Source organism: Belonocnema kinseyi, chromosome 1, assembly GCF_010883055.1.
Source record: "Belonocnema kinseyi isolate 2016_QV_RU_SX_M_011 chromosome 1, B_treatae_v1, whole genome shotgun sequence".
In the NCBI taxonomy this organism is placed as follows: Eukaryota; Metazoa; Arthropoda; class Insecta; order Hymenoptera; family Cynipidae; genus Belonocnema; species Belonocnema kinseyi.
The window spans coordinates 24,804,923-24,813,632 of record NC_046657.1 but is presented as its reverse complement, the minus strand read 5'-3'; positions in this window follow the sequence as shown (position 1 = coordinate 24,813,632).

Genomic DNA, 8,710 nt, shown 5'->3' with positions numbered 1-8,710 from the left:
ATGATCGCTAATAACCCAGTTATCGACTTCATATTACACACTGCTATGAACGATTTAACACCTGCGTTACACTGCTCCCCTCCAAAATATATCTTTGTCAATTAGCTAGCGCAACATTTTTGAGTAATGATGCATTTGAGCCCACTTGAAGTTATGAAAAAAAGGCATAATGAATTTGAAAAAAGGTTATTAGTTTTAAAAAATGACACCAACTCCTAACCTATTTTGATGTCAGACAACTCGGTTATCAATGTGGCGCAACGTTTTTTCTTTACAACGCATATGAGCGCATTTGAAGATCTACAAGATCATATGATTTAAATTAAAATTTTGCAAAACGGGGAGTAGCTTCACTCTACCCCCTCCCCCCCGTAACTGACATCTGCTCTGACACAACATACCTCAAAGCCTCACGACAGACGCGTTGCATACCAGTTGCTGCTCCAGCTTTGCCATAAAAGTATGCAGCACAGTTTATACCAAACAACCTGCCGGGAAAGCATGCTCCCCTCTGTGAAGCGGGAAGGCTAAAAGCACCTCTTCCATTATATATTTCTCAGACAGCTTCTCCGATCTCTTCAAGATAAAATACGTTAATCTGACGGGTTCATGCCGATGTGACTTGTTTGAGGGCAATTATTGCCCTAGATAAGTTTGTCATTAAAGGGATGAAGAAATGTATGCCTTTTTGTAAAGACGATGGCTAGATGCTATCTGCACTTGGTGGTGTGAGGTGATAGAAGGTCCTAACAGCCTACATTATTTTTTGTTAATAACGCCCTTGGTGGAGAAATTTCAGTTGGTCTTTTTCATGTCTTAGATCCAGCTTTGCTCCTCGTGGTCGGTTCGGATTCGTCTGAAACCCGGGAAGTAATATTCTTTTAAAAGATTTTCATGTGCTTATTCATCCTGGGCAAACTCATCATTAAGAAGGCTTATTAGTGCGGGATGAGTTTTCGTGATTTTCGCCAGGAACTTGTCGAGTCTCGCTATTTTCGCAATATCTTTTGATTTTTTGCAGAAGCTCCTGAAATCCTCATGATTATATTTTTAAAAATTTTATTATATTCATACTGGGCTGTCTTACATATATTCCGGTTTTAAATCAATTTAATTCTACTTGCACTCTTGCATAATGCACGTGTCTTTCTACAGAGATTCTGCAGGTGGGTATTCCACCATTTTGCTTCTTTCCTAGACTTAATTGTGCTCAAAGGGCAATTGCTCACATATAATGTTTTCATAGGCATTTGAAGAAAATCCGCAGCGGGCTCTAACTGATGAATAGTACCATGCCTGTATACTCTCCGACTCCCTACCTTTCTACTTAGTTCATCCGAACATAAGAGTCAAATAGAGAACCTCACGCCTCTTTCTAATCTTGAATATGGGAGTATCACCTGATTCAGAATGTGCATATCAGTGCAATCTAGATACTCGATCAAATCTCTTCATTGGTCATTAATGTCCGTGATTTCCCACGCAGTCTGGTGACTTTTTTCATCACAGCCCAAAAATAGAGGAATCCTGTTCTCGTGACAGTGCGGAATTAAGATATTCACCAATCTGAGGGACGGGGATCCAACAACATCGTTCAGCAAATATTTTGAGGCAGTAATAATCTACAACCCTTCTATGCTTCTGTTTTTGACTCTCATCTCAATAACGGCGAGTTTTCTGGAACAGAACCCAAGATGGAAAGCATACCCTTGACGGATGTGCATGCCCTTAGCGTATTCTTGCGCGGCTTCTTATACATATGGTGCCACACCTTGACAATCTAGCTATGGTTTCACTGCGTAACCAGTATTTGTAAGTTATACCAAGCCCTGCTTATCCCCTGACAAGCGTCTGCTGCGTTTTACAGGTGGTGCACCTGGAAGGTAACCTACTACACACCTTCAGACAGGGTCGTTAATCCAGAGCCTCAAGGCTTTTGATTGAGGATTCGTGAAAACAATAACGGTCATCGGCCTTTTGGGGGTGACATGAAGTAGTACGGTCGCTCTGCGCTATCTTTGCAGACATTTTCTTTCCTTGATTTTCAGATTTAATCCTCTTTTCTTCAATTCTTCAAGCGGTAAAACAGGCCATTAAGTAACCAAATGTAACGAAAACTCTCATTATGGGGTTGTCATCCATCTGCGACAAAGTGAGGCCTTACATTTCCAGGACAGTCTGTCATTTCATATTCCTGTTTTGAGAAGTTTCTCTGAAATCCTTCTTCTTTTTTATGCTATAGGCCTCAGAAACTGCTCTTGTAAAGCTTTCGCAGCCATTGTTTTCTACGGGGTGTCCCAACACCTTTTCACACGCCGCGCTTCTCGTTATTCATTTCATTATGCTCCTCTACGTTTCTGCTTCTTTATAAACCCTTCCATTAGCTAAACTCCTACTGTGTCTACAAGATTCTTATCATTATTTTCAAAATTTCCTACCGCTTCCAGTGAATTGCCTCCTAAGGTGCCTTTTACTTTCGGCGGTGATTTAGAATATGTTTTCAGAACGGGCACTTATTGCTTTTTTACATTTTATCTCCTGTGAGCTGCTCTTTTTTGCCTCACGCGAAGCTCGGGAAATAACGAACACCCACAGCAGAGACCCGCTTGTCCTGGTGTCACAAATTCTCTGTTAAGAGAACTCCTTTGTAACTCCAAACTATCCACCCCAAGTGAGGCGGGCTGCCCTGCGTGCTCAAGAATTGATTTAATTCTGGTACCATTCAGCCCTTTGTAGAGCGATAACATCATAGTTTGGAAGTATGTCTTGTGACAGAACTTTTAAATTATATAGATATAAGCTTTTTGGGAAGATTATATCAGTATTTCTTAGTGAAAGGCAAAAACGTTTCACCTTTATCATTAAATGTTAGAAAAAAACTTAGGCTCGCACGAAGATTTCAAGATACACGTGAAAACCTATCAGTTTTAGAGGATTGTTTCATGGTAATACAAATATGCGGTAATTGTTATTATTATTTTTGTAATAAGCTGATATCAGGCAGAACCAATATACGATAGAAAGCCAAAATCGTAATACCTTGGGTGGACTGATCGACTATAATATAAGCACGGCCTTTGAGCGACAATGTTAAATGGCGCAAGAAACACCTAGGTCTCTCGTACTTGTCGCATCAACTTCTGCGAAAATGTGTCGATGACATCGGGAAAAGGGATTAGTTAAAGGCAAAATCTCTACTGTAGCACAGCAAGAACAAGCCTACAACAAAGAAAGAGAGTCATCAAATTAAGAAGGAACGATGCTTTAGGTACAGATCAATTTTCAACGTCCAGGTTTTTCTTAAGCCCAAAGGTCTGGCTGAACTGGATGACGCGTTTGGTGGAGATTTATCCGACTTCTAGACTATCAATTGTAGTGTATATGATGCAGTGAGAATTTTGGATAATGCCAACCCAATCCTTAATTACTTCCATGTCCAGAAAACTGATTCCAATATTCTGTTCTATTTCATGAGCCAATTGAAGTTTTGGATGAAAACTGTTAAAAGTATCAGTGACCATTTGCAACTTTGGGGCAGAGGCAGACATAATAAGATATCGTCGATAAACCGAAAATAAAAAGGCAAAACAAAATTAAATTTTTTTAAAGAAAAAACCCCCAAAGCTTCCATCACTATTTCTGCTAAAATCGGAGAAATGACTGAACCTATGGGAGTACCAGACCTTTGCCTATAAAAAGATCCATTAAATTTACAATAAGTTAAGGCCATAATAAAAATTATCCCTTCGATAAAATCTTTTTGACATAATCGAGTACATGTTTTAAGATCATCCCATCTACTTAAAATTGCCTGTTTAACTAATTCAAGGGGTATACTCGGAAATGTTGCCATGGCATCCAAAGGAATCATTACATGGTCATCCGGAACCGTTTTTTTAATAATAATTTTTTTTATTCCCGATATTTTTCACATTATATTTAGAAGTTGTGATAGAGTCCTTGAGAATGAAATTGAAATTCTGTTTTAAAAATGTTGTGGGAGTATTAATGGTTGAAATAACTATTCTTAAGGGACAGCCATCTTCATGAATTTTTCTCAAACCATAACATCTTGCAAGAAATGTATATTCAGTGTTAATATCAGTCCATCTTATATCATTTCCCAGAAGTTCCTTCCTTCTCCAGTTGTCAATCATCTTAAAAGTGTCTCTTTTTATTTTTCTTGGCGAATTTTCATTTAATAATTCAAACTGATCACGATCAGAAAGCATATTCTCCATATCCCCAATATAATCAGATTTTTTCATACAGACAGTAATACAGCCTTTATCAGCATTCATGCAAACTATACCAGGGTTGTTTGTAAGAAGCTCTTTCGTCATAATGAAACCTTTAGAAATGTTACGATCAATACTACTGCCATGCAAACGATTTGTATCAACAAAACTCTTTGACAAGGGTAACACCTTGTTTCGGAAATCCTGCCGATCCAAAATAGGACTGTTGTGTATATTTGATTCCACATCTTTTACTATTTTCATCATTTATTTTGCCATACTTTTTATCACACGGTTACTGAAACCTTGACCTAATCTGAGAATATCAGTAACTGAATCAGGAATTAGAATATTTGTAAAATTTACAAACTGTGGATCTTTATCTCCTTCTTCAAAAATCCTATGTAAATTCAAATTTTGTACTTGAAAATTAGTTTGCTGATGAATCACATTTAAAAGTTTGGTATCATGCTTAACATCACTGCTTAAAAATCTTTGATTGGGAACAATCTGATGCTTTAAAAGACGATACGTTATTATGTATGCCTCTGGCAAAGTTGCAAATTGTCATTGATAATTTCAACAGTTTTCATCCAAAACTTAAATTTACTCATGAAATAGAACAGAGTAATAGAATCAGTTTTTTGGAAATAGAAGTGATTAACGGTGGAGATGGTAATATTATTACCAATTGGTACAAAAAAATTACATATTCAGTTGGAATTTTCAACTTCCTGTCTGCTCATCCCTTTCAAAACAAAACTGCAGTAATCAAAAACTTACTTGACAGAGCTCTAGTTTTGTCCCATTTTTTATTTCGCAAAAGAAATTTGAATATTGTTAGCAATATCCTTTTTCTGAATCATTATCCACAACAGTTAATGGAGAAACATATTGCAATTAGAGTTCAACAAATCAAAAACAAACAGAGTAATAATTTGCTTGCAGAAAATCAGACAGAGTTAAAAGAATATAATTTGTTTAATACTTTTGTTCTTCCATTTTCAGACCAGACCAGACTTACAAGAGAATTGGTTGATGTTAACCATGAGTTTGACTGAAATGATGTTTAAATTTTGCATAGTGAAAGTAATGAGAGAAAGAGAGAGTTCATGGAAATTCTTTATATTAAGAAATAAAGAAAGTTGTCTAATAATTCAAAAACGGACTTGAAAAAGTTGAGCAAAAGTTATTCATGAATTTCTTTTTCTTTTACTTTCTTTATTCCTGATGCAATTGTGACAGATATTTATATTGTGTTAATAACAGATTGGCCTACTGATTCTCATTCGATTCTCAGGTATCAAAGAGAGAGCACCTATTCGTGGCTGCTGTCACTTTCTACATAATAAATTTTTCTTATTATTTTATTGTAATTTAATAATAATAATAAAAATAAAAAAGACGAAAGAAAGAAAAAGACCAGGAAGGGGATGTGGTTGGCTGCCTTCTCATTTTTCTTCTCTCTTTTTTATTTTTGTCCGAAAATTAATTTAAATTTTTTATTATTTTTTGTTTTTTTATTTTTTTCAAATTTTTCAGATCACAATGGAATTTTTTTGTTTTTGTTTGTTCGTCTTGGTCCAAAGTTGATCGTTGGCTACTTTTTATTTTTAACAGGAGTTAACATCAATTTGATTATTGGACGTATGCCTAATGTATGCCCCTTTTTTAAGACGCATGTGCTTACTTACGCCCTGTTATCATTCATTATATATTTATATATTTAAATAAATTTTTAATTTAAATTTTCAAAATTCAACTATTTCAAAAAAGCGCAATCAAGCTTTCATCATTTTGTAGATAGGTACACATTTAATTTTCGGCCTGCCGGCTTTCAAAAATAACTTTATTTTAAATTTATTTTAAATACCTAATTAAGCAATCGGTGTATCCAATTTAGCTATGATTTCAGCATATAACATTATAGAGTAACGGGTGGCACCATTTTGTCATGTAATCGTATCTAATTTATTTTTCTGATGATGGAAGCAGTGTGTTTGAGAAACGTTGGAATTTGTTTCTTACACCAAAGCAAACTGGGGCGACAGAGTTGAACATCAGTTTTGTTGTTTCGCCCCCTAAAAAATTTGTATTAACATCTTTAAAATTAATGTAGATGTAAAAAATTGAAACATCTAAACTTAAGTTTTCCAAAAGATGTTCCATTTATATATATTTAAAATCTACACCTTAAAAATTGCAATATTTGCAATTCTGTATTTACAAAATTCGAGAATTTTTAATTGTAAATCTTCAAAAATATAGAACTTTGAATTGCCAATCTCTTCAATGAAGAGTTTTCAATTTTTAATATTCAAACTAAAAAGTGTAACATTTTTATGATTTATACTTAAAATGTCACTAATTTGGCAAATTTAGAATCAAAAATTTTATTTTTCCCTAAAAGGTTATCCGAATTGAATAGTTTCTATGCCTGCATACGTCGTCAATATTCAAGAGTTTTTAATTGTAAATCTCCAAAATTAAAGAATTTAAAATTGAAAATTCTAAATAGTAAATATTTTTTAATGGTTCTTCTTTAAAATTAAGCGAAGCTAAAAATATGTTTAAAATCACATACTGTTACAATAAAATTTGTTGTAATTTTGCTGATTCACAAAAGAAATTTCTTAAATCTGGAAGATTAAGAATTGTAGACTGAACAGCTGATTCTAAAAGTTATTAAAAGTTAAAAACTTTTATTTATCAGTCTATGAAAGCTAAGTGTTTTATTTTAGCTAGTTATAAATAAACAACTATGCAAACTGCCCAACCGCATCACGCCATTTTTTGAGCCTTAATTTTCACATGTTAATTTGTCTTACTAAAAACTAATCACAAAACTCATCACAAATACACATGTATATGGATTTGCATACACATATTTTCTACCCTATTAATTTGAAGAAATATATATTTGAGACACTGTGGTATTTGTTTGACTCTCAAAACTCTTAGACTGAAATGGTCGAATTTTTGGTATTAAACATTACGTACTTTCTTTTCACAGCACAAAGCATGCTCTTTTGGGAAAATCCACCAAAACTTCCTCCCATTAAACTTTATGGGGTTCATCATGTTGTATGTGTTAAAAAAGATGGCCATGTGGGTTACCGTATGGAAAAAGGTATCACGTATGAAGCACTAACAGATAGGACTAAAACTAAACTGATTGGAATCATCCATGAATATCAGTTTTGTCCGTTCGTCACTCCCAATCCTAAAGTTAAGGATAAATATATTGCAGCTGAATTGATAATAGGTGTCGGAAGTGATGGGGAAGAAGCCATAAAGATTATACCAGGAACTACTCTAGATAATATGCTTTTGCAGTTTTCCGGTCAAAAATGGTTACTACCATACATGCGGGAGGTCGTCTTATCCGAAGAGGTTTCAAAACCCCCATCACGACACACAGCACCGCACTTATCACCAGGCCCAAGGAGGCATCATTAAGATTAAAAATAATATTCTAAAATATAAATAATATAAAATATTAATTCGAAAATGCAAAAAATATTTCAGGGTGTCTACTAATGTTTTCGCACAAATACTCAAGATGCATATTATGCACTTTCTGTTCTCTTTTGCACCAAAATGTTAAGGCTAGTTTTCGGTATTGGAAGAGTCCTTAAAAAATATAGTTTCGGATGGCTCTACTCTATTGCCACTTAAGTTTAAGGCAAGTTTACGACGTTTTGTATAACTTTTTTCTTATAAAAACAGGACCAAAGTGAGAATCACATTTTTTGTTTCAAATATTTTCTGTTAGCATAGTAAAATAGTAATAACGATGGCTTCAAAATAAGACGATCTTTTCTCCTCTAATCCCTTTTTAAAACACTTTGGTTCTGCTTGCATTATTATTATCAGGGATCATTTATTATATATTTTTAGTATGAGGTCTGACACTGTAAAATAAGGCAATCTGGAAAGATCATTCGACGCTTATAGATTGTATTCTTGTTTTTCGGGTTAAATAAATGTTATATTATCATTTTATCCACATGAAGTATACAAAATCCTTTTCCCTTAATAATTAAAAATTGGAGATAGCACGAATAGTAAGACCGGCCCTTAACATGAGCTTTGTGGCCAATATAACCAAATTATCATCGTAAGGTCTTCCATTCCTGAAACCAAATTGTGATGAAGATAAAATGAAGTTTTTTTTCAGGATGGTAGATAAGACTACTTTTTACAAGTTTTTCCAGAAGTTTAAAGAGGCATGATGCAAGCGATTAGAGCCACAATTACTTAGGAGTCGATGCTTGCATGAAAGTAACCAGAAAATTATTCCACAAAGAGAGAAACAGCCTGTAGATTTTAAAGACGATCTTGCAGGTTCACAAAGATGTCGTAAGATATTAAAGTCCACTTTATGAAGCCCGAAAGAGATTTTATTTTAAGCTAGGATAACGCTATTTCTCTCCCCGCTCCAAAAAAGGGAGCATCAAGAAATTTATTGA